Source organism: Tachypleus tridentatus, chromosome 9 (assembly GCF_004210375.1).
Source record: "Tachypleus tridentatus isolate NWPU-2018 chromosome 9, ASM421037v1, whole genome shotgun sequence".
Classification (NCBI taxonomy): Eukaryota; Metazoa; Arthropoda; class Merostomata; order Xiphosura; family Limulidae; genus Tachypleus; species Tachypleus tridentatus.
Window position 1 is genome coordinate 94,164,584 of NC_134833.1, and position 6,828 is coordinate 94,171,411.

The following is a 6,828-nucleotide window of genomic DNA, read 5'->3' on the forward strand; positions in this document are numbered from 1 at the left end:
AAACCAACAGCTAACTGGTGGACTATCACTCGACTTTGTTCATGTTCACATAAAATAAACGATATTATTGAATACAGGATTAAGAGACGTAAAATGCGGAATGAGATCAGTTACTGCATTTTAAGCTGAACTATTTTTACTTTATTTTAGGATCTATATTGGCGTTTAAATATTCATTTAGATGTTTGTTTATATTCTCTCAACAGGTGGCGATGAAGAAATTTAAATATCAATTAACATAATATACAAGAGCTGAACATATATGTAAATACGACATGTCAAGGACATGTTGTATAGTTTTGTGTATCTTATGATCACATCTATTCTCATAACTTTACAGATGTATTTTAAGGTATATTGTGTACTAGACTATCAAATTTTAAATTGCTAATAAATGAGCACATCTAGCTGGATGGATAGTTGTACTAATTCATAAGCGCAACAGTCCAGGAAATATATTTTTTATGTTACATTTGGTTTAAAGGAATTCGATATTTCTGGTTAATTGAAACTCATGGTAATTTTTTCATTAGAAACTGAAATAATATACGAATACCTACAGATTTCTATTGATATATATGTATATTATTTTTTGACGCCAGACTCCACCTATAAAGTTTGCTCTAGATAATTTTTATTTAACATAGAAAAATTTTGTAATGTTTATTTATTTTATTGTTAAACCTTTTCTTTAACCAAAATCTGTAAACTAAAGACAAAAAAAACTTCAAATTTTACTTTCAGATTTAAGAACGCTTAGCAGACTTTAAAATACAGGGTTCGATCCCGTGACTGGCAGAATGCAAATAGCTAATTTTTTTAGTTTTACGCTAAAATATCCAAATAAAACAAACTCTGGTATGTAGATATTAGCGAACGTTCTCTAAAGTCCGGTTTTAAACAAAAGTAGCATGAATTGTTTTTTTATTGTATATCGATATTTCTGACTTTGTGAGAATTGACTCCATTTTTTTTTCATGACAGGTTTTGACGCAGCTCAGTCAGCCATTTTGTTATTACAGTACTCTCCTAGACGTCAGTTTCACTCTTTATATATCTCATTTTTCTAATAAATATTTTGCGTATTCACCAGATGATTAATTTTTAGTAAATTCTGATAACACTTAAATTGAAACGACCGTCTAAATGTTTCTTTGTATCAGTGATTAATGCACATAGTTTCTCGTTATTATTTGTTGAAGGTTGACACCATTTTCATTTTAGATGACGCGTTTTCCGACAGAGTTGTCTTGTAATAGAACGTAAAAAAATAACATATTTTACTTCTGGCAGTCGAAGTAAGGGAAATTTTAATATAAACTCTATTTTAATAGGCACTTTTTCAATTCGGATTAACAGGCACAAAAATTAGCTTTTAAATGAATTTGAAAGTGTAAAAAAAATGTTAAGTGAAGTTTAAATCGATGTTTCCATGAAAGCTTAAATTACAAGGTTTAATCACACATTGCCTTAATGTAAATAAATAGTCACCCCCTGAGATGCAAAGAAAGTCAGGGCAGCACATCTTTGCTGATCCCTGGACATGAACCCCATTGAGCACGTGTAGGCTATCTCGATGATCAAAAAGTGTTTCAACAAACCCACTTCCTGAGACTCCCATAATACAGATTTCTAACCGTGAATGAGATGCAACCCGCAGACTAGGATTACTGGTCTTGTCCATATATGTTTAAACGTATTTCTGCCATGTATAACAAAGTGTACACCACAAAGTAGTAGGTCAATTCATATTTTGCCAAATATATGTACGGTTACAGAATAAAATTATTCTTTCAAACTGTGATGTGTATTTACTTATATCAACTCTGTACATTTCAAGTATACTCTGTGTTCATATACAATTACTAAAAAATACTTTGAGACAAAAGATAAAAAACCCATCATATTTATTAAAATAATGCAACCAAGCATAGTTAGTTCTAATAACAAAGCACGGAAATAAGCAAACAGAAATACCACAACATCAACACAGTGCGATCCAGAAGTGGTAGGACTTCCAAGTGGATGTGACGAAACCATGATTGAATTTAACCAAGTTAACCAGTAAACAAAACTAAAATATATAAAACTGAAGTTAATCTATCAAAATAAGTCTAAACTTTTCTAATTAACTTCTTTTACTTTCATTTTGATCGTCAAACTTAGCTCCAAAACAGCTGTTTGTTTATGCTGTCTCATTTTCCATAATGCAGCCTTTAATATAAGAGAATTAGATATTCACATACTCTCTATATAGGAAGACATAATACTTGTTTGATAGCAGTAACATGTTTATACTGGAACGCTATTTTAATTAATGTAAAAATATTAATGCCCCTACAGAAAAAAAAAAAAGAGTCTAATTTTGCTCTGTACTGGTTATTGGCATGGAATAGTGTGATAAATTCAATAATTTTCAATATAGTTTATTTCATAAATCAGATTAACATACATTCGTAATTACATGTAAGAATTAAAATATTTTAGATAGAATAACATGAGACAATCAAAATGAATATCTAATCATATCTAAAGTGTTGCTAAAATTAATCAGGAAATTAAGTTAATACGAAATAGTCATATTAGCCGAATGAGAGCCAACAGTCTGATTTTTATAATTAAACCGGTTTGACTTAGGTTTTTTGGTGGGGGGTTGTATGCTAAATTGAGGCTTAAACTAATTTCAATCATGAATTTTACTTGTTTTATTCTCGTTAGATTTTTGATAGATAAATATTTCTTAAATCGCTCATTTCGCTTTAATAACAACCGAAATATTTTATTAAATTGAGTAAATACATTTAAGAAAACTATCACGTCTAGGAAACAAAACCTTTGTTTTCCTATTAATCACACTTAAAGTACCCATTCCTTTAAATCCTATAAAATTAGTATAAAATATTACCCAGCTTCTAATAAAGGATGAACGTTGTCTTCATAGTATTTACTTTGACAGATATCGCTTGTGTTGCAGAACTAAAATACTATGAAACAAACCACCTCAGCTGTTCTTTGAAACGCTTTTCATCTTACAGTCATGAAACATTCAATGCTTCTAAACTATATCGAAAGTAGGCCTGAAAGTGTAGTTTTGGAGAATAAGTAAGGCTTTAATGTTCTAGTTTTATACATATCAAGACTAGATCTAATGTTTTATGACTGTATGTAAAAAAAGAATCTCAAAGCATGTTTATAAAGGTGATTAAAACTTCAAGTAACTTGGCCAAAAATAGAGTCAAACAAATAAACGATAATCAGATAAAAGTAATGTATGTAAACTTTTGCATAACGTAGGCATGGAGAAATTTATATTAATACTGAAAAAACTTTGAGATCAGATCCCACTTTCAATAGATAAGAATCTCTGTATGTACCTTCATGGCATGTATATATATACAAACATATATTTTAATATAATAGAGTTTCCGGTGTGTACATCTAAAACTCGGATCTCGGAAAATACCACCCTGCCAATCATCAATCATAACTGGGTAGTATTTTTGTATAACTAGGCAGTATTTTTACAGCTGAGCAATAAATAAAACAATTGAAATTTCCACAAAAATAATATATTTCAGACATAAGTAATATAAAATATATAAAGCAGTAAGTTTCAAAATTGAAACAATCAAAAGTAAAGGTAAAAAAATATCTTTTTTCTTTTGTGAAAATCTAATTAGTGCAGCTACAGAAAAACAAGGCACTTTCTTTGATAACTGTGTCTACGAAGAAACACATCAATAAAATATGCTCTCTGATGTAATGCTGTGATGATAGCTCATTTTTAAACTAAAATTTAAATAAAATCATTTTCTCACGGATGGCGAACATTATTGGATGTCAAGTACAAGCACATTGTTGTAGAACTGTCAGACGATTTCAGAAAAGGCCGCGGGCCTAATAGCCTTCCGCAGGAACTCGCGAAACAAGCAAGTCAACTTTCTGGAATTTTTGCATTTGTCGTGAAAAATATTAAGTGAACTTTCTTTACAATTATTCAATCACATTACTTACAAACTTTAAATTCGAATTATAGATGTGTGTAAAGTGTGTGTGTGTATGTAAAACTTTTCGGATCTTTGTCTTTCATTCTGGCGAGCAAGCTGTGTAATTCAGGAATTGTCAAAGATGAAACGAAACAAAAAGTTTTTCTTCTTGTCTTACCTGAAGGATTTCTCAATACACATAAAGATATTGTTATTGTTTTTTTCTGTCACTGTCCTCGACGGATTTGAAATACCTGAATGAGGATACAGTAAACGATTGACACTGTTCCCAAGCACGAAGGTAAAAAAAATACAGAAACGAACCACTCACACAGAAAAATACTGAGAATTATTGTTTTCTGGAGGAGAGGAACAAAAAAATGTAAACGATATTAAATTCGACATTTTCAACATTTTATTATGATTGTATCTTCTGTGAAACACTGTTGAAGTTGTAATAGACGTCATGGTGGTAGGTACTTATATTAACATTACACTGTAAGCTTGTTTGTTTTTGTTTGTTTATGAATTTCGCGCAAAGCTACACGAGGACTATCTGCACTAGCCGTCCCTAAATTAGCAGTGTAAGACAAGAGGGAAGGCAGTTAGTCATCATCACCAACTGCCAGCTCTTGGGCTACTCTTTTACCAACGAATAGTGGGATTGACCCCCACATTATAACGCCCCCAGGGTAAAGAATGTTTAGTGTGACGGAGATTCGAACCCTCATATTACGAGTCGAACGCCTTAACTCACTTGGCCATGCCTGGTCTAAGCTGTAGGCCTGATCATAACAGTTTGTTAACATTTAGTAGGCCTAGATTTTTTTGACATGTGTTATGACGATTCAATATAACTTAAGGCCAAACATATTAACAACGAAGGTTAAATGTATTCTTCACAAAGTCAATCGCACTACTTATGAACACTTTGTGTGTGCTAATTCATTAGAGTGTCGCAGCTGTTGTTCTACGGGTTACATGTTTAACATACATATGTTTGATTCATAGTGTATTCCTGACCATTTGAAAGTGAGTTATTTCACACGTAAATATGGTTATAATAACCCCATCTTTTGTATGTATACAACTTTTAAAGCAAAAAAAAAAAAACACTAAAGGACACAACATTTCAAAGTGAACTCTCAGTGTTTTCTCATGGAAATGAAAAATACTCGCACAGCAGAGCCTTTAGGAGAACAACAGGTTCTGAAGTCACACTTGAAACTAGTTTTCATCCGCACTGTAAAAATTATTGGTGTGAAATAGATCCCTCAAACCCTCAAAAGATCACTGACAGTAAGTATATATTCTATTATTGTCAATAAAGTATAAAAGATATCTAAAGGTAAAGAAATTTTACAATCCGAACATTTGCAAGCTTCCATAACCATGGTAGTTTTCATGAGGTATGGATTAAACTCATTAAACTAATATTTCAAACTACTACAGGTTACACCATCGTCTCCAGAATACAACGTGTAACTTCTTTTTTTCAAACAAATACGGTAGATGAAGTTTCACAATATTTATTAAGTTGATAAAATTATTGTTTCTGTGAAAAACCATTTCTCGCCATCATCCTAGCTAAATTACTCAAAACATAAATTATATTATCCTGACGCCTTTATAGAAAGAGCATATATAAAAGTAGTTCCTAGTTCTATGTAACAGTTCTATTCGACCAGGAACCTATCAATCAATCAGCTCCAACAGTAATTTAAACGTGGTCAAGAAAGTCGAAGTACTCGAAAGTTGCGGGTCTGTAAAAACATTCAAGATGTGTGGTCTAAGATTGATCTCGTTTCTTCTTAGAAGCTTCTTACAATATAAATTGCGGAGACTTGATGATGGTCGTAAGACAGCACGATCGATTATTGTTCTTATAAAATTCAACGAACTTCAATGTTCATGTATTGATTTATTTCATGATTCTCTTTATTAACCTAAGTTACCCAGGAATAAGAGGAATTCTTTTCTCTTAAATACGTACCTAGCTTACTCTTGATGAGAAATTGTTAGGCCTAATATTGCAAGTTAGGTTAATTTTGATGAATAGTTCTATAGCAACCTGTTTTATGTACACTTGTCACAAACTGTGTGCTGACCATCAGATGACTTATAAGTAACAGCAGCCTCTCGTTAATCAACACTAGGATACAATTTACATTGACTTATAAACAATAATGGGTAAAATTTCTTACAGTTACACTAGAATCTTATCACATATACTTACCTGGTTATAAATGTGTAAGACTGAATGTTTCAAAAGTAACATCTATCTAAAATTACATTATTTGAAGTATAGCTTACTTCTCCCTGTGGGTCACAGATAAAAAATATATATAATCTCTTATTTACAACACATCAAAATCATATAATGGAGCTATAACTGGAAAAAAAAAATGCACTTCTTGTAAGATTTGTTTGTTTAGGATTAAACACAAAGCTAGAAGAGGGGCTAGCTAGAGGGATTAATTAAGTATAGATCCTTCTTAAGATCTTATACTTCTTGCAGAAACAGTCAATTAACAATAGATTCTTCTTAATATCAGATACATTTCTGATACCAAATCAAAATGTTGTATTTATTCAAAGAAGACAATGTGGTATTAGTAGTATGTAACTATGGTTAATTCCATAACAGGTTCTATTTTCATGCCAGTTCTGTGTGTAAGAGAATTATCATTTAACAGGCAATGTTTATTCATGTAAAAGACTTCTGCAACTGGAGCTTCAGTGAACGTGTCTGTTAAGTCAAAATTGAGGAAGACATCCTTGAGTCCAATACTTAGAGTTCTAAGATGTACAGTGAAATGTTTAAGAAAATGGACATGATGAT

General features: G+C 31.4%; 1 long non-coding RNA gene across 2 annotated transcripts in view; it reads left to right on the top strand.

Annotated features, from left to right (window-relative positions):
* Window positions 1-1,770, top strand: part of LOC143225790 (uncharacterized) — an 85,262-nt gene extending 83,492 nt beyond the window's left edge. For both annotated transcript variants that reach the window (XR_013014086.1, XR_013014087.1), the window contains one exon: window positions 985-1,770. This is a non-coding gene — a long non-coding RNA (uncharacterized LOC143225790). The remainder of the gene's footprint in view (window positions 1-984) is intronic.
* Window positions 1,771-6,828: the final 5,058 nt, after the last annotated feature.